Source organism: Henckelia pumila, chromosome 3 (genome assembly GCF_033568475.1).
Source record: "Henckelia pumila isolate YLH828 chromosome 3, ASM3356847v2, whole genome shotgun sequence".
NCBI classification, from domain to species: domain Eukaryota; kingdom Viridiplantae; phylum Streptophyta; class Magnoliopsida; order Lamiales; family Gesneriaceae; genus Henckelia; species Henckelia pumila.
Genome location: NC_133122.1, coordinates 55321298 through 55342265, shown reverse-complemented (window position 1 = coordinate 55342265; position 20968 = coordinate 55321298). Strand labels below are relative to the sequence as shown.

The 20968-nt window shown below is 32.9% G+C and overlaps 1 long non-coding RNA gene across 24 annotated transcripts; it reads left to right on the top strand.

Moving 5' to 3' along the window:
- The first annotated feature begins 325 nt into the window (after positions 1–325).
- On the top strand, positions 326–16970 carry LOC140887419 (uncharacterized). Of its 24 annotated transcripts, none has more exons than XR_012151829.1 (11): positions 326–614; positions 1739–2546; positions 2639–2895; positions 5517–5621; positions 6083–6133; positions 6264–6336; positions 6420–6518; positions 6589–6693; positions 7512–7659; positions 8237–8434; positions 8981–9214. It is a non-coding gene; the product is annotated as an uncharacterized lncRNA (long non-coding RNA). The 24 variants fall into 24 exon arrangements; XR_012151831.1 differs by having other exon boundaries at positions 6250–6336; XR_012151832.1 differs by having other exon boundaries at positions 6241–6336.
- The last annotated feature ends 3998 nt before the right edge of the window (positions 16971–20968 follow it).

The following is a 20968-nucleotide window of genomic DNA, read 5'->3' as shown; positions in this document are numbered from 1 at the left end:
TAGACAACATTTTTAAGGCAAAAATGTTGTCTTCTAACTTTTGACAACATTTTTATTAAAAAATGTTGTTGTTGAGCGTTTTTATTCTGAAAGACAACATTTTTTAAAAAATTGTTGTCTTTAAACTGTTTTTTTAGCTACGACAACAATTTTTTTTACGATTGACAACATTTTTTATATACTGTTGTTAATGAGAGTGTTTTTTCGAATAAAAGACAACATTTTTAAAAACTGTTGTATAAAAATGATGTCTTTTAATTAAGGTTATTTTTTTTAAAAAAATTAAATAATAATTATTTCCCCGGTTAAACAATCGGGATCCCAACAATATGACCTAAGCCCCAAATTTGGCCTAACCTCTTCTTCCACGTCTTCTTCATCCGCTTTTTTTTCTTCTCTCCGGTGGTGGCGCTTTCCTCCTTCGGAGCATCTTCCTTTGTTGAATTCTTAACTTTTTTTCTTCTGTCACCACGAAGTTTCTGCTGGCCGATCCAGAAAGTGAATAAAACTCCTCGACATAGGGAGAGACGGAGGAGGCTGAAGCTGAACCCTAGCTATCTATCCGGCTTCAAAGCAGAGTTTTTGGGCTTCTGAGCATCACAGAACGCTTTAAGGTCAGGGACCGGTTTCCTTTTTTTTCTAACTCTTTGTTTTAGCTTTATGAAATGATGCTGACGAAGGTTTATTTCATTGTTTCGGTATTATTATTCTAGTATTTGTAGTATGCTGATTATGAGTACTAGCCGCCGAATCTACTGACCTTTACGAGATTGAGTTTTTTTTTGTGTGATTGAGTTGATTTCTTATTTTCTGGTTGGGTTGTGGCATGTGGGTGTGTGGATTTCCATTTGGATTTAAGATCTATTATGTTTTGGTGACTCTTGAGTCAGTGCCAGTTTTTATCATGACGTCCAACTCTGCTTCTGGGGTCTGTCAGAGGAAATTCCGAGAGTAAGAGCCACCCAATGATGTTCTGGCACATACAAGAAGCAAGCTGACGAAACACATCTAAATAAAAATTAATAGTGATGAATAAAACAACTTATCAGAGGCATCGAAATGTCAAAACTTCTTATTGACTTAGAGGGTCTGCCATGTGGTGGCACTGAATCTTGGCACCTATTTCTTGGCACTGGTTCAGAATGATTGGTGTTGGGACAACCGCAATGTGGGGAACACAACAAGCCTCCCGCATTCTCCCTCCTATATACGACAACTCTCTTCTAAGTGGCAAGAAAATGTTGGTCAATTTTTGTTCCAACATTCTACTTAATTTCATCTAAAATGTTTTGTAAATATACGTACACTAGTTCCTTATATAATATAATATAATATAACATAATGCATGAGGGTGGAGAATAGATTTATCCAACTAACAATTCACATAAAGAAAACTCTTAACTCACTATTTGATGTGTTTTAGAGTCTCACCCTTGCAACTAAAAAAGTGATCCTTGGTTACTTTATTTCATTTTAGACTAGTGGACAAAACGTTATATTTGGAAAAGGATAAAATTATATGTAGATAAATTGAAATGATGATTGTTGTGGAAAAAGGTCTCAACGAATCAGCGATCTCCATACTTCATCAACCACTTGTTTTAAGTTTTCCTTTTCCTTTTCCTCTTTACTGTTACCAAGTAAATGTAATACTGACGCGCAAAAAGGTCTCAACGAATCAGCGTTGAAAATTTATTCAGAATTAGTTGTGATTTTTGCTTTCTTGGCCTGTGTTTAGGGTATGATTTAGGACAATTCCCCCTAGAAGTTAATTCTCCAGCAGTGTTCCGCTGCGTGAGAGTCAGTACAATGGATGACGCGGAGGAACATTTTTCTTACCAGAGAACTGTAAGCATCGGAGGTCATGTTTTCAAGGGAATCTTATATGATCAAGGACTCGAAAGCCGATACCCTGGTGGTGGTGGGGAGAGCTTCTCTGCCTGTGGAGTTTCACATCAGCAGCCTATTGATTTCATCTTCTATTGAAGTTCGAGAGGACATATGTTTCACTAAGTTGCCAATTTGACAAGTGGTCATCATGATGCATAGCTCCATTAGAGCCAGCACTTGAGACAGGGACCGAGATGCACTCATGCACGACCACTCGTAATGAGTATAGCCATCTGTTCTATTTCATCTTGAGCATATTTCATATCTAGTGCACTGTTTTGAGTTTTGACATTAATCGGATACTGGGCTGTTTTTATTTAATTATTCTTTGAGAATGTCGAGATCAATTTTTTAGTTGAAGAATTCGAGATATGCATCATTGGATATTTCGCTTTTCATTGGATTGAAGCTCCTATTATGATAAATCAGGTTTGTTTGGTGTGTTTTCTAGTTCCTTGAATTGATTCTAATGTATGATGCGCACTGAGACTGAAGGTTCTTGTTATCGAAAAATGTATGGAGCATGAATCGAGGCAGTGATTGATTTCCAGCTTCAATCCAAAGTTTCGGACCAAGGAGATGGGCATATGCTTTACAATCTGCTTTTAGAAATTTTCAGCGTCAGGGTTCTCACCATTTGTAGCTACATGCTTCAGGTATATACATATATATATATATAGATATATATATATATATGTGGGATTTTGAAAATATTGAAACTTATAATTAATATAATGTTGCATTGAAGGTGTTACCAATGTGCGAAACGAACTTTGAAGACAGTGAAGGTGAAAGGATTCAAGGGGACAGACGATGAAATAGACGTGCTCAAATATTTGCTCAAATTCGGGCTTGTTCTGGAGATTCTGTTCGTTCATCTATCGAAGGAGAAAGGTGTGAATGGCGTCGACATGGAAGCAACGTATAGAGCCAACCTTCAGAGGTTGATACAGTTGGGGACTTCGTCTCTGCTGTTGTGGGATCTGGCACCCAATTGTTGTTTCTGTAAGTTTTTTTTCCCCAGTTTTCTTTACTCAACAATCGGTGATATCTTTTACCAAGAAACAGATACATGGTATTGATGTGAGCCATGGAGATGGGTTCCCCACAAAAGTTTACTTCAATGGGGATGAATGCTCGCTGCCAACAGTGCTTCCGAGTAGTTCTTATAGAATTGCTTCGTCCTCATTTATATTCATCGCCATCTTTTTTTATATGTTGTTTTGCTTGTATACGTAGGTATCATCAATAATTGGATTCTTTTTTATTTTTGGCATTGTTAAAACTTAATTACATGATTGTATTATGAAACACCATCCAAATATCTATTTGTTAATCCGGGGTATTTTTCCTTTCCAACCTTTATTGTTTTTCAGATTCGTAACATAAGCCTGATGATCGATTGAGAATCCAGTGAACTAGTGAAGTATATATGAACTTAGTTTAGTTTGTTTTATATATTATTATTGATTGATCATAGGTGATTCAACGTCTCAGGCTGGATCGTGGAAGAAACATCTTTCCATATAATTCACAGACTTGGTTTTAGCTTCTTTTTTTTTTGCAGTACATGATGTACGTAATTAGTTTTTCGTATGTTGGGATTTCATGTAATACTACTGTACGTACTGTTGGCATGCAAATTAGAATTAATTAGAAGAGCCATTCAATAAAGTCTATATACACGTATGTATGTAGGAATTGCACCAAAAATTAAACAAACATTTATTATGTATAAACAAATGGAAGAAACGAAATATAATTTTTGACATATTTACATCTATACATTTTGAATAGCTAGCTGTATTGTTTTTTGCTTGATCTTCATAGTTTCTGGCTCTAAAAAAAAGCATGCAGCTCCAAAGACTACGAGAATTTTATTAGTTAAGTGCCAATAAATCAGGTGGATTACCTTACTTTTGCTTGTTACTTTTTGGTTCACTTTCAGTAGTTTGGCTCCTAATCCGTGAGAAGACAGTTTTCTTTCACTTTGATGACCTGGGGTTGTGTAAAACATGTCATAACATTTTTGTGATGATGTCAATTAAAGCATTACAAAGCAGGTCTTTCTGTGAGAGTTAACCAAGGGTTTGAATCAAATAGGTGAGGATAACATCAGTTCAAACTAAAACTTTTCTTATTATCGGTATGATATGAGTCATTAATTTGTTGCTTTTTCTTGGTGCAGTTTATCATCTTAATTATGTCTTAAATTATATGATGCTTAATTTTATAAAATCTAATTGTATATTTCAATAAATACCTAACTGTATTTTAATAGCTTGAGATGAAGTCAGTCATTCATTCCCTTTCCTTCTCCTATCCGTCATCTCATGGGTCTTATGTTCTTGTCTATCCCAGTGCGTATGAGAAGTTTTCACACTAGCAGTACATACTTATTATTTGCACTACAAGAAAAATGCAAATAGAGAACACGCAAAAGACAACATTTTCATGCAAAAATACAAGAAATTTCGATATGTTTCCTTCATTTCTTGTCACTGATGGCTCTTGTATGATAGATTGGCGAATGGGTATTCATGGGCATATGATAATTTTTCTAAAATTGGTCATGTACATGTTACTCGAGTTCATGTCCCAGGCAGTGTGTTGTTGTGACATCTGAGTAATATTGATTAAGAATCTATAGACATGGTGTGCATAAAACTTTTACATCATTGCATTTACTTCGGAATGACACCAACATCTTGTAATTTGATTTATTAACAAGGGAGTTATGCTAATATTGCTAGAATGTGTATGGCTTGGAATTCTAGTTCTGTGATTTCCTGAAATTTGAACTTTTGAGCTACTATTTTTTTTTTGTTCAGCCCTTGCTTGATTGAGTAAGATTTTAGCTGTCAAAGGTGTGGATTTCTTTTAGTAAAATTGAGCTATTGTTTCTCTATAGGAAAAAGCAGTCAAGTGCTTCAAAATACCAGAAAATGCAGTCCATATGTGATCTGAAAAACGTGTTTTGTGATCTATATGCTTTCAGATTTTAAAGTTACAATGTGAATAAAAGTTTTAGTTCTCTCTATTATCTTCGATTTGGTACTAAGATGAAGTCATTTCATACAAATTTGATAGAGATATGCCCATTTTTCTGAAACGGGTCTGTGTTAGAATCTTACTTTTTATTTGTGCAATGACTTACTGTTCTTTTGAAATCTGGTATTGGTTGTGACATAATTCGAAGTTGAAGTTCAAATAAAACTTGTATATAATTGCATTTTCTTCGAATTGCCACAAGTTACAAGCCATTTGGACATAAAATGAATTTTATGTGATTTTTCTATGTTAACTGCTCCAATCTGCAGGAAACCAAGCATGCGAGTGTCATGTGCAAGTGCTGACAGATTTATGCTTCCTACAAAAATTTAAAAAAAATTTAGAATGTTGTTTCCGTTAACTTTTCTTTCTTTTTTGATTGAGAGTTTAACCTCGTAAAAATATGTGCAACCTGCAGGCACATCCACATGAGACACTCGGAGCCTCATAAAAATATGTGCAACCTCATCTGCTTCTTTCAATAATAACGCTTGCATTTTTATATCATTATGATATGCATTGTCAGATTTATGGATTTTTATTACTGGAATTACGGTTGCTGTTTTTGCTTATAGGGTTTGACGTAAATGACCTTTCAGAAAATGATAGTGAAGATTTAGAGGGTTTGGATGCTTCTGCTGCATACGTTGAAAGCTTATTGGCTAATGAGCCCCCTAACAGTGAGTACTTTACCGTGATTTTCAACGTCATTCTAATTTCCGCACATGTTTCTATTTTTACTTTATAAAATGTTGAAACCTTATAACCCTTCCAAGCCAACAAGAAAGAAAGAAAAGAGAGAAGAAGTTTTGAAGTGCAGAATATCAGAATATACAAATGCTTTCCTCAAATCTTATGCCTTTGGTGGCCTAATAATTGTATTGTCGAATTGGCCCTTTGCTTATTCAGATTACCAATTTATGTATTTCTATCAGTAAACTTCTGCCAAATCTGTTTTTTGTCATTTTGATTTGATTCATATTAGATTTAATTAAATCAGGATCTAAGTTATAGGGAACAAGTTTCTTAGTCCAATTACATGGTGGACAATTAGCTTCATAGGAACATATTAGGCCGAAACATTTTACTCAAATTTCACAAAAATAAAGATTAGATTTGCTGATATGTTTCTTCTTACCAGGTTTTGGGTAATAAATACCAGAATCAAGCTGCTCGAGATCATTGACGCGAGGTAAATATTCTCCGGAAATTCAATTACTTGCATATCATAAAATACCCATTTCTTGTTAAGGCGCTGCAGTTTGAATCTGTTGTTTTGATCTTATACAAATCAATGAGTTGACAAAGTTTTTGGGTGGAAGTTGCACTTGTGCTGATAAGGGAGGCTGCATGGTTTTTTACAAGGGCCCCTGGAATGACACTGAAATTATGAAGGTTATTATTGTTTGCATCAAATCTCTAATGTGTAAGCCCTCACATCAAGAATTCTCAAATTTTGTGATTACCGTGACTTCAAGATGGTTCGCAACCATTAACACAAATGCTCGAGCAAGACAAGTGTTTCCGCCAATGTCGATGAGAAAACTATTTCAGTAAATGACTATACTACCTCCAAGGTATCATGTTTTGCATGATTTCGAAATATTTTCTTTAATAGTGATTCTTGAAATTGAAACCGAGTGCTAGTTATGAAATATGCAAAATGTAAAGAAAAACTACTCCTGTAACTCAATGACAGATTCTTCAAGAAACTACTTTGCACATCCACAACTTTCCCCTGTTTGTGAAGAAGTAAGTTCTCACAACGATTAAGCATGGTTATATTGCATTAGCTTGCTGCATCAATCCTATGTATAATCATGTTTAGGTCTCATGCATTCGACTTTCCCTACTTAAACCCCAAAGGATCATCAATATCATGTCTTGCATGATTTCGAAATATTTTCTTTAATAGTGATTCTTGAAATTGAAACCGAGTGCTAGTTATGAAATATGCAGAATGTGAAGAAAAACTACTCCTATAACTCAATGACAGATTGTAAGGGCCGAAAATATTAAATTATTAATTATGGGATTTGAGAATTAAATTCCATATTATGGGCTAATATTGATTTGAGAAGTTATGGAAATGATAGATTTAATTTCCGAGCCGAAAATATTAATTTGAGAATTTTACGGGTTTTGAGAATTAAATTCCGGGAATTCTTAAATTAAAAGAATAAATATTCGATTTGAATATTTATGGAATTCAAGGTTAAATTCCATGTTTCGGGAATTAAAGAATATTAGTTTTGAAGATACAACCCGATCAGGGACTGATTTGCAAATATCGAAGTTGAAAGGCTAAAATGCAAAAGGCCGGGATTATTTGATTAATTCAAATTTATTTAATTTTAATCCGAGAATATTTAATTTGGGAATATTTAGAGTTTTGATTTAAATTCTAATATTCTTAAATTATTTAGGATTGAAATTGAATTAAAACGAAGGCCGAGGACTGAATTGCAATTAATGGAGACTTGAGGGACTAAATTGCAATTAAGCAATACATATCCGAATTTAATTATAATTATCAGCATGAATACGTGTATCACTCATATTTCATTCAGAAAAGTTTGAGAGCCAAGAACAGGGGAGCCGATCCCTCCATCTTTGTTGCTTCGATGATTTTCAAAATGCCGTAACTTTTGATCCAATCGTCCGATTTCGATTCAAAAAGATGTTCTGGAATCCTTGTGACGAGGACTTCGATTCGATGTAAGTATTGTGAGGTTTCTGATAGATTTTGAAATCAGTATATTGAACAGATCAGATGTTGAGCGTGAATATTGATTTTTAATGGTTATGTATTTTCGTATCGATGTCGAATTGGTTATTTGATATCGTATGAATTCCAATGAGTTTTCACAGCATGTATCTTGAATGTATACTTCTGATATGCTGGGAATATGATGTTCTGTTGCTGATATGTTGATTAGAAGCCATAATTGAAGTTGAAAATAGTTTCGATATTTCGTTGGTTATCGATTTTTAATCGCTACGCCGTCGATTGGTGTTTTGAGACCAGTTTGATAGCTGATTATCGAGATGAGATGTTCTTTGATATGTTGATGATTATAGATGTTGGTATGAAGAGTTGAATGATAATGAACGGATATGAAAAGCCGTATGAATGGAGTTGAAATTAGAAATGAATTCAATATCGTAACGATTTCCGATTGTCAATCGCTACGATGCTCGGTTATGTTTTGAAACCATACTGATAGTCTATGATTGAGCCAATGATCTTGGGATTGTATACTGATTTTGTTACATGGTAATCTTTACATTTCAGACGTGCTACGAGCTCAATCAACTCAAGAGGTCGGATTGTGAACCGAGGAAGTTTGCTTGAGGTTTGAAATGAATTTGATTGAAGCTGTGTTGATGATTTTGATTCGATTCTGAAATGAATGAATTGAACGAAGCTTGATGTGAATGTTTTGAGATTGTAGTTCAGATTTGAAGAATTCAGAACAGAAGAAATACGAAGGTAAGAGTGGACTACTATTTTGAATGGGATTATAACTCGAGATGGTTTGTATCGAGTTCCCTAAATCACATACTTATTTGCTTATTTGCTTTTATATGTTGTATTTGAATGGTTGAATGAGTCTTGATTTTAATGAATGCTATTTTGTTGATATATGTTGCATTCATCTTGTAAGACTTGTTCTTTGATTTTGAAATAAACGAAAACGTTTGATTAGACGATTTGAGGGATTATATATGTATGGACTGGGTGGTTGACTTAGCCTAGCGTCTGATTTACATATATAATGGCTTCAAAGTCTAGAGAAGCAAGATAAGTAGTCCCACCTCGATCGGGAGAGTCGGTGGTTAGTTATGATATCTTCTTCTCGGGATCCCAAACGATGAACTAGAGAACCTTGTTTTAAAACATGCATTGTAGTTACTTTTATATCATGAATTTGATATATGCTTTGCTATGCATGTTTAGTTGCTTTTACTGGGAAATATATTTCTCACCGGAGTTTATCCGGTTGTTTCTTTGTTTTGTATGTGTGCATTGCAACAGGTGGGGCAGGAGCTAGTCTGAGATGACATTGACAGCTTGGGAGCGAGATTTAGCACGTGAGGACTCGGGTTTATAGCTGAACGAATATGTATTAGAGTACATCAAACCTAGTAGAAGACTTGAGACTTGAAGCTCACTTATGTCGTTGGTGTAGCTTGTGATTTAATGTCTTTTACGGTATCTGTTTGATTTAAGAATTGTATTATTATATGCTCAAGTCGTTATATATGATTATAGCATGTTCCTAGATATTGTAGCATGCTTTTGGTGAATTAGATTGTTGGTGCACGAATTTGACAGCACCAGAATTCTTCTGAAATATTATTTTTTTTCAGAACAGAGCTCCAGGATCGATCTTGGAATTTCATAGGATCGATCCTGGCACAAAATGATGCTGGGCAGAAACTTTTCTAAAGTTCCCAGGATCGATCCTGACCAAATTTTTTTTAAAAAAAAAAATTCTGCTCTTGATTTATTATTCTTTAATTGTTTGATTAATTGTTTAATTAATCATTAGTTGTCCTAAGAAGAGATTAACAACCCGAGGTCCTCACAACAGGTGGTATCAGAGCGTAAGTTCTTGGACTGAGATAGAAGCTGAGCGGGGTAGATTGAGTCACATGCATTTTTAGTGTTGCATGATTATGCATTACTCGATTTGATGATTCAATGATTTGATAAATTGCATGTGAGCATGATCTATCTTTAAAATTCAACTGCCTGATTTACTGATTTATAAATTTTTGAATTTCATACTGTTTTGTTATAAGATTTTCCCCGGGTGATGTAAGCACCCAGAATCGAAGAGAATAGTGTTCTTTGGGTGATGTAAGCACCCCAGATTGACAGAATGGTATGGTCTGACTGAACGGAACAGAACGGTATTGCTCAGCTTAATGAAGTATCGCTGATTGAATAGAACAGAATATCAGCAAATGAATAGATGATGTTGTAGGTAACAGTTGGCTTGAAGAACTTGACCAGTTGTTTAAATATCGGAAAAATTCAGATGAATATCGAATCAGATTGATTGAATACCAACTTCGAAACCTAGCAACCAGCTGGTGGATTTTGATGAAGAAATGATGAGAAGGAAGAGGATAGATATGAAGTGCATGATATGAAAGTAATTCTTTAACTCTAGCGGACCAAGACAGAAGTGTTTGGGTCTGAATGCAGAGTATATTAGAAATTATTACACTCATTGTGGAGGAAGATATACGACCAAGCAGTGTAAAGAAAATTTAGGTAGATGTGCTAGAATCTGTTCGAAGAAACATAGATTCTAAGAAGATTCGAATGAAGAATAAATAGCAGAAGTATACGGAGGATCAAAATAACATTGCACCTGAGAATGAGACTTACAGGTAACATATTTATGTTGTTTTCACCTGTTGATGATGTAGGTGCAAGAGATATATGATAGCTGAAAGCTGTGTTATATTTTAACCTCTGTGTCAGAAAAGAGAATTTGTGAATTGAGTTGAAGAATGAAACTATTGCTTCAATGAAATGAAATTGAACATGATGTTGTTCATATGGGAAATATTTGGTTACGATGCATGATAGATTATGAGATTATAACCAAGTACTGATTAGTGATAGTTTCAGATGATTGAATCACTTGATTTTGTGATTTACCCAATCAGTATGTTTTATGCTTTCCGAAGTATATGTTTACCTGAATATCTGAGTTGATTGGAAGCATGTATTCCGTGAAAATGAAGAAGAATTGGTTCTTGGTCAGAACTCGAGTATTGAGGAGAAGTATGAATAGGCTGATCAAAGGAGAACTGAAATAGAATTGATGAATAGAAGAAACGATTGAATTAGATCAACAAGAACATGATGTGCATATGAATATGATGATATGATATGGAATCTCGAATTAAGATTCTGTGATTTCGGATTGATGCATGATGTTTGACTACAGAAATATTCCGAAATCAGTATATTCGATGCACTAAATATGTTTAAGATCTAAATCAACATTGATAGGTATGTCAATGCATGGAGATTATAGATATGTTCCAGTAAGATTTTTTTGACTTTAGTTTAAGTTGTGAACTGGAATTCAATGGTGAATTGATGAATTGATGAATTTATGAATTACCGACTTGATGAGATTATGAATTGAATATTAATTTTGAGGTTTAGAAGATATATGATGATATGAAAATCAGTTACAGATGAGTCTTTTCTTTGATTATGCTGAATCGACTACATCAATTGGACATATAATTCTTGAAATTTTTGATTTCGAGTGGCTCTCCTTGTTTTGTTCATAGAGCCTGAGTGATTTACTCATTCTGAGTTATGTGATGCAAGTGAGTTGTTTTCACTTTGCAGAGTTTGTTATCCAGAAGATTTGATTTTGAAAGACCTTGATTGAGGGATTTTCTCGATCTTGATTTATTTCTTTTGATTTTGAGAATTATTGATCATTTGATGACATTTCAGCGTATTTTAAGATTTTTAGCTCGTAACTGATAGAAGAATTTGAATATGATCCATGATTTTTTGGTTAAATGATATGAATTTTCGGTATTTGGAAAAGAAGTGAGAAATGAAATAGGCATTGATCGATTGATTTTAGATTTCTGTGTATTTTGGTTTGATTATATTCAGATGAATATATCACCAATCAGAATGATTTTGATTAGAAGTAAGCCAAAACTGTTCAGAAGATGAAAAAAACACAGAAAGTAAACTGAAGTGATGAGAATTCAGTAAAGAATGTCAGATTGAGATATGAATTGAAGCCTCAGATCCGAATGAATGAATTCTATTATGATTGATTATTTGATTGTGCCTGATATTTTCGAAAAGAGATATCAGAATTTAAAGAATTGCACAACTATTAATTCAATATTCATTCGATAATTGTTTTATCAGAAGATAAAGCAAATAGAAGTAACAGAAGTAGTACATTTTTGAAGTGAAATGTACCGAGAGTTTCCGATGAATTTGAAGATCGTTCACCAGATGAGTTCAGTGATAGTTTGGAAACTCCAAAAATTGAAACGAGATTATAATTTGAAAGAATATTTTGTGAAACTACCATGATGAAACAGTATAGATGAGGTAAACAGGTGGTAGTTTTGAACAGATTGATGGATGTTACTGTATATGATGATCTGTCGGTATGATCAAGTCACTGAATTGTGATTAGATTCGTTGTAAGATGAATAGTAAGCCAAGAAATAATGTTTCAAATTGAAACATTGGGTTTACTATTAAATTGTAATACAGATGATTCGAAGACTTTGAGTACTTTTTGAGGTAAAGGTACAATATATTATCCTTGAATTGGAAGAATAATCAGAGAAGATGAATCGAATGTCTGATGTGATACTAATTATCAACAGCTCTGAATACTTTGAAATCTGTGACTAAAGCATATTATACTCTGATTAATAGATAATCCGAATAGACTAATCAGAATTTTAGAATACACTGTATGAGATGTGAATAACAGTTATTTATTCAGATATGTGAAGAAGATAGAGATACGATGAAATTACAGGAATGATGAAAATTTATTGTCAGGATTAAGACTTTAGATTTATTCAACAGAATGTGGCATCGATGGATTGACTGATGTTCTGAGAGTTGGTTATATGTGATTGCATTATACCATTCGTCGATTGATGGATTATCTGAGTTGATTTTCCAGATATTGAGACTATTCTCAGAACTTTAATACCTGATTCGGTATTACTTGACTTGATGTGTTGCCACTTGATGATTATAATTCCTGTAACAGCTATTGAGCCGAGTTTGAGATAATGCTATGAGGATATGATGAAAGAAAATCCGATTTCTTTGTGTTGAAATGTTACTATTGAAGTATATAATATCATATCAGACATGAATTGTTGATATTAGATCAGATTTGATTTGAGACACACAAAGATTTTGAAGATGAATCTGTACGAAATGAAAACAGAGAAGAAAAAAACCAGAATTCGTAATTGAATGATAGATAAAACTTTTGAAGCTGAAACTGATTCGTTAAGCGGAAAATTTACTATTGAAACATCATTCAATTCAGAATAGAGAAAAAACAGAGTTTAATTTGCAGATTCAGAATATGAAGTTGACTATTGATCTTGAAGCACTGAATTGAATGACAGCTTAGACTTGATATATGTTCTATCTAGACATCGAATGATATTCAGAAAGAAACAAGTCGACACAAATACTGAACTTCATTGAATGAGATGTCAGATGGAATTGACGATGGGAAAGATTTATTCTTTTCAGCTTGATACAATGAATCCGAATTGTTCAATGAATTTGAATTGTTCCATGTATATAAGTGAAAGAAGTATCAGTAGATTCTTCCTATGTACTTTAATTAGATGAAATAGATATCGAAAAGATTTTGAGTTAAGTCGATTAGTCGACAAATCTTTAATTGAAGAAAGAAGCAGCTCAGAACGAATTCTTTTCAATGACTGAAAGTACAACTGAATAGATACCAAAGAGAAAATAAGCATATCCGAAGAAAGGATCTTATAAGAAATGAAGTGATGAGATACGAAGTTCAGAGTTATATGATTGAGGTGAGAATAACTTCAGATAATCATTCAATCTATCAGACTTGATATTTGATTTGACTACGATTTCGAGGACGAAATCATTTCTTAGAGGGGATGAATTGTAAGGGCCGAAAATATTAAATTATTAATTATGATATTTGAGAATTAAATTCCATATTATAGGCTAATATTGATTTGAGAAGCTATGGAAATGATAGATTTAATTTCCGATCCGAAAATATTAATTTGAGAATTTTACGGGTTTTGAGAATTAAATTCCGGGAATTCTTAAATTAAAAGAATAAATATTCGATTTGAATATTTATGGAATTCAAGGTTAAATTCCATGTTTCGGGAATTAAAGAAGATTAGTTTTGAAGATACAACCCGATCAGGGACTGATTTGCAAATATCGAAGTTGAAAGGCTAAAATGCAAAAGGCCGGGATTATTTGATTAATTCGAATTTATTTAATTTTAATCCGAGAATATTTAATTTAGGAATATTTAGAGTTTTGATTTAAATTCTAATATTCTTAAATTATTTAGGATTGAAATTGAATTAAAACGAAGGCCGAGGACTGAATTGAAATTAATGGAGACTTGAGGGACTAAATTGCAATTAAGCAATACATATCCGATTTTAATTATAATTATCAGCATGAATACGTGTATCACTCATATTTCATTCAGAAAAGTTTGAGAGCCAAGAACAGGGGAGCCGATCCCTCCATCTTTGTTGCTTCGACGATTTTCAAAATGCCACAACTTTTGATCCGATCATCCGATTTTGATTCCGAAACATGTTCTGGAATTATTGTGACGAGGACTTCGATTTGATTTAAGTATTGTGAGGTTTCTGATAGATTTTGAAATCAATATATTGAACAGATCAGATGTTGAGCGTGAATATTGATTTTTAATGGTTATGTATTTCCGTATCGATGTCGAATCGGTTATTTGATGTCGTATGAATTCCAATGAGTTTTCACAGCATGTATCTTGAATGTATACTTTTGATATGCTGGGAATATGATGTTATGTTGCTGATATGTTGATTAGAAGCCATAATTGAAGTTGAAAATAGTTTCGATATTTCGTCGGTTACCGATTTTTAATCGTTATGCCGTCGATTGGTGTTTTGAGACCAGTTTGATAGCTGATTATCGAGATGAGATGTTCTTTGATATGTTGATGATTATAGATGTTGGTATGAAGAGTTGAATGATAATGAACGGATATGAAAAGCCGTATGATGGAGTTGAAATTAGAAATGAATTCAATATCATAACGATTCCCGATTGTCAATCGCTACGATGCTCGGTTATGTTTTGAAACCATACTGATAGTCTACGATTGAGCCAATGATCTTGGGATTGTATACTGATTTTGTTACATGGTAATCTTTACATTTCAGACGTGCTACGAGCTCAATCAACTCAAGAGGTCGGATTGTGAACCGAGGAAGTTTGCTTGAGGTTTGAAATGAATTTGATTGAAGCTGTGTCGATGATTTTGACTCGATTCTGAAATGAATGAATTGAACGAAGCTTGATGTGAATGTTTTGAGATTGCAGTTCAGATTTGAAGAATTCAGAACAGAAGAAATACGAAGGTAAGAGTGGACTACTATTTTGAATGAGATTATAACTCGAGATGGTTTGTATCGAGTTCCCTAAATCACATACTTATTTGCTTATTTGCTTTTATATGTTGTATTTGAATGGTTGAATGAGTCTTGATTTTAATGAATGCTATTTTGTTGATATATGTTGCATTCATCTTGTAAGACTTGTTCTTTGATTTTGAAATGAACGGAAACGTTCGATTAGACGATTTGAGGGATTATATATGTATGGCCTGGGTGGTTGACTTAGCCTAGCGTCTGATTTACATATATAATGGCTTCAAAGTCTAGAGAAGCAAGATAAGTAGCCCCACCTCGATCGGGAGAGTCGGTGGTTAGTTATGATATCTTCTTCTCGGGATCCCAAACAATGAACTAGAGAACCTTGTTTTAAAACATGCATTGTAGTTACTTTTATATCATGAATTTGATATATGCTTTGCTATGCATGTTTAGTTGCTTTTACTGGGAAATATATTTGTCACCGGAGTTTATCCGGTTGTTGCTTTGTTTTGTATGTGTGCATTGCAACAAGTGGGGCAGGAGCTAGTCTGAGATGACATTGACAGCTTGGGAGCGAGATTTAGCACGTGAGGACTCGGGTTTATAGCTGAACGAATATGTATTAGAGTACATCAAACCTAGTAGAAGACTTGAGACTTGAAGCTCACTTATGTCGGTGTAGCTTGTGATTTAATGTCTTTTACGTTATCTGTTTGATGTAAGAATTGTATTATTATATGCTCAAGTCGCGTTATATATGATTATATGCATGTTCCTAGATATTGTAGCATGCTTTTGGTGAATTAGATTGTTGGTGCACGAATTTGACAGCACCAGAATTCTTCTGAAACATTATTTTTTTTCAGAACAGAGCTCCAGGATCGATCCTGGGATTTCATAGGATCGATCCTGGCACAAAATGATGCTGGGCAGAAACTTTTCTAAAGTCCCAGGATCGATCCTGACCAAATTTTTTTTTTAAAAAAAAAATTCTGCTCTTGATTTATTATTTTTTAATTGTTTGATTAATTGTTTAATTAATCATTAGTTGCCCTAAGAAGAGATTAGCAACCCGAGATCCTCACGCAGATTCTTCAAGAAACTACTTTGCACATCCACAACTTTCCCCTATTTGTAAAGAAGTAAGTTCCCACAACGATTAAACATGGTTATATTGCATTAGCTTGCTGAATCAATCCTATGTATAATCATGTTTAGGTCTCATGAATTCGACCTTCCCTACTTAAACCCCAAAGGATCATCAATAATTGATAAGAACTCCTCAGGTTACCATTAATCGTGTCGGTGCATATGAATCTGATAAATATGCTCAAATGATTGACAAGTGTGTTACTGCAACTTGGATAAAGGGAGGAGGATCAAAACATATCTTTATAAACAGTTTATTTAACTTGAATACGAGTTTTTTTTTTTTTTGAAAGGGAATATGAGTTTTTTTTTGTTAGTTAATTAGACATATTTTTTTTGGTGTTATTACATTAACTGTTTGATTATTACATGCAAGATACGCATTATTTTTTGGGGCTATTCCAGAATGAACAATGTTATAATTTATTTTTGGTTAACGAACTAACATCACTTCAGCAATTATGGCTAGTGTTTTTTTTTCGCAGACAATTGGAAGGACAGAGAAATTAGATCAACAAGCTACGTATGAGTTTCTAGTTAATCTCAGATTTTTATGTTTATGGTTTTTGTTGTATTTAATTTATCATGTATACTTTAGAATTTTATGTTTATGTCATTTGATTGGTTGCGTATGTAATTTTTAGAATGTCGTAAATATTATTTTGGAACGTTGGAAAATTTTATAATAATTTTATTTTCATTTATTTTTATTTTGAATGATTTATAATATTATAATTTTTATTTAATTTTTTTTGTTTTTTATTTGAAAAAACACAACATTTTTTTTTCAATTGTCGTATGGGGTTCAAAACTGTTGTAAAATCCCGTGTTGTTAAAAGTCACGCTCAAAGACAACAATTATTAACTGTTGTTTTTGAGAGAAAAGACAACAGTTTAACGCTCAAGGACAACAGTTAAAAATTGTTGTCTTTGAGATAAAAGACAACAATTTTTCAACGTTGTAAAACTGTTGTCTTTTTTCTCAAAGACAACATTTTTTAACTGTTGTCTTTGAGCGTGAATTTTAACAATACGGGCTTTACAACAGTTTTGAGCCCCCTACGACAACTGAAAAAAAATGTTGTCTTTAGGAGTTTTTCTTGTAGTGAATAATCGAAAAAAATATTCAAACAAAAGTTTAATCAACAAAAATTAAGAAAGAAAATAGAAGGAAAATAAAAATAGAAGAAGGTTTCATCCTTCAAGCCTCCAGCCGCCTCTCGCGTTTTTCTGGTATCTGGAACCCTTCAAAATATGTTTAATCTTTTATTTATATGACCCAGATCCACACATAAAATATTTCCTTCTGCACAAGACTTTTTTCGAACCAAAACTCCTTACGAATTCGCGCTCGAGCAGAAGAAAGTCCCGCTCGAGCGCCAATGTTTCTGTCCGAGGAATTTTTTCAATCCTGGTCGTGCCCCAGCGCATAAAGTTCCCGCTGGGGCGCAAGCTATTTTTTCCCAGTGTGCAGCGTTTTTAAAAAATTCATATCCAGAGTTCTAGCTGTCGGATTGAGCTGAAATTTGGATAGCAACATCAAAACATCTTGAAATTTTTTTTGAATAGTAGAGATCAGATTTGGATCTATCTTGCATCAAAAATTATTTTTTGACCTTTGCTGCTTCGTAATTCATTCTTGCGGCTCTTCTCTTGCTCCAAATTCTTGATTTCTTCATTTTACCTTCATTCAAAATAGGAAATTGAAATGTAGACCACATGCATGAAATAATAAATAAAAAAACAAAAAACACTCGTGAGACACAACAAAAGCATGAGAACTAAACATGAAAGTGACACAAAATAATGCACAAAAACATACTTATCAGTCGCCATTCATGCAATTATCAGAGACACCCCCTGTATTAGCTAGCCGTCAACTTGGACCATTTAATGGCACATCTAAACCACTTCAAATAGCAAATTCAGCAAAGCTAATTGTAGCTTTGAAGGAGCAAATTAAAACAATGAAAGGCCTTCGCAATGCCTAATGGCTGCCTACGATAAGGAATGGTTTAATAATTTGCTCTTGTCTAGGTCATGACTTGGATCTTCCGTGAGTATAAGTGATCTCACTGTCAATGGGAAGCAATAATTCAGATGACTATAAGATCATCTAGGAAATGGAAATCAGTACTGTCAAAAGATGTATCATCTATCCTTGTGCCTTACTATGTTCCGACCTTTGGGTTGCTGTTAAGATCAATATAAAGTCCACATCTATCATAATTTATGATTGTAGAATCATTTTGAACAAAGATTGATATGGAGTCATATCTTTGTCAGCTACAAGTTTTTATTCCTCAATTATTGAATATTGTGGGTGTAGAAACAACTGATACATGAAAGTTTACACAACCACCGTCTTTCCCTCAAAATAATGTTGGGTTTGTTTACTAAATTTAATGTAATTTTATTTTACAATTATTCGATGTGTAATTTTAATAACATTTTTCTTGTAGAGGTGATTACGGTGCATGGATGATCAAGACTATCAAGGTTGAATTGGCAGGTCTCGGTCCGTATGAAATAAATGACAAGATAGTCTATTCATGTAGATATTATTTAGTAGCATGTGTCTGGAATGAAGATTGGATTTTGTAGACTTGAACTGGTGGTTGTTGCATGTTTTGTAGCTTTTAAATTTCGTACAAGTGCAAACAAAAACTAATGATTTGCATCGGTTGTATTGAAATAGAGTTTTGTGTTGTTTTGGATCCCACAATTTAGTAATTTGTGTTACATTTTTTCAAAAGTGAGACATTTCATGTTTTTATGGATATTTACTATATTACGGTATATTAACATGGATATGATGGTACATATGTTTATAAGACAAAGAGCGACTGAAAGCGAACGAATGATGACCGATTGATATAGTAAAAAAAAAGTGAGTCAATTCATGTTTTTAAGGATATTTACTCTATTACGGTATATTAACTTGGATACTACGGTACAAAATTTGAATCAAGTGTGAAATAAGACATAGCGACTGAGGGAGACCGAATGACGACCGATTGATATAGTAAAAAAAGTGTGTTAATTCATGTTTTTAAGGATATTTACTCTATTACGGTATAATAACCTGGATATGACGATACAAAATTTGAATCAAGTGTGAAATAAGACAAAGAGAGACTGAGAGCAACAGAATTACGACCGAGTGATATAGTAAAAAAAGTGGGTTCATTCATGTTTTTAAGGAGATTTACTCATAATCAGGACAAACTTGATAAAAAAGAAAAAAGAAAATAAAAAGAGGGTATGCATATAAATTTTATGATTATAAATACGTTGATTTAATTGATTTATTTTTCCTCCAATCAACTATTAAACCATGAAAATAAAAACGTCATATTTTGGGGGATCTGAAAAATATATTGTAAATATTATGTCAATTGATTATATTGAAAGTTAAGCTCGTGTGATAAATTCATTACAATAAATCTCTTGAAAATATTATAAATATGTTGGAAATAAATTGGATCTTATGATCAGTTATTTTGAGCAATGATATTTTTTGACGTGAAATTCTCCTTTGTTATTTTTGTGAAACAATGTTTCCAACATTGAAGAGAGAAAATAAAAGCTACAAGAATATTTTTTTAGATCGATCCCACTAAAATATATATTGAACATGGCGTTCAAAGTTTAAATCTCAAAATATATTATTTGATCTTGTGTAATATTATCTTTATACTATTTACTTATTTAGCTTCATTTATGTTCAAATTGAACAATGTATATAAATCGTCTTTAGTGACGAAGTACTCTTTTAAAGAAAATGAGTGAATGTCTCAATATTATGAAATAATAACGGAGGTTGATCATTATAAAAGAATCGATGTCCTGCAGGATCATATCTTATATTACTTGGAAGTAAATTAAAAATGACGCTAGAAGCGTGAACGAACAATTATTTCAATGAATTTAATTTGGATCATGTTATTCTTGAAGAATAAAAATTATATAAAATATGAGATTTCACAAATTATTTGGGATCGAAATTATATAACTATTTTTTTTTTGCTATTATGCAAAATAATGACTGTCAATAATAAATGATTGAAAAATGTCATGTGACATATGAGAAAATATTTGCAAAGTTTCTCAAAATATTATAAGCGAATTATGAGAAAATATTTGCACTTATCATGGATGTACTGATTTAAAAGTGATATATATAAATATCCTCGAAGGATTTTATGCTCAAAATATTATTTTTTCCAACTTGAAGAAGAAAATATATTTGGTTTTGAAGTACCATATGTATGAAAAAATCAGCATCTGAATCAATTCTGGACAAATTAGTGCACAAGATTGGAATCAAAAGAGTAAATAATTTCAAGTGATTCTTGTAATAGGGGAAGCAATCAAAGTTATACTTTTTTTCCTTTGTTTAAGATTTTTTCCACGTGATTTTTTATAACCAAGTTTTTAACGAGGCAACTAACAAGTATCGCGAGATGTCACACTGTTTTTCATTCATTAGGATTTTGTCCCACTGGGTTTTTTCTGATAAGGTTTTAACGAGACGCATATTTCTTTGGGAAGACATCCAAAGAAAATATAATCTAAGGGAGAGTTTTATAAATATATTGTTGTTATAGATGATTATCCTTATCTATGTAGATTTGGAAGATTTGTGATCAAAATAAATATGTCA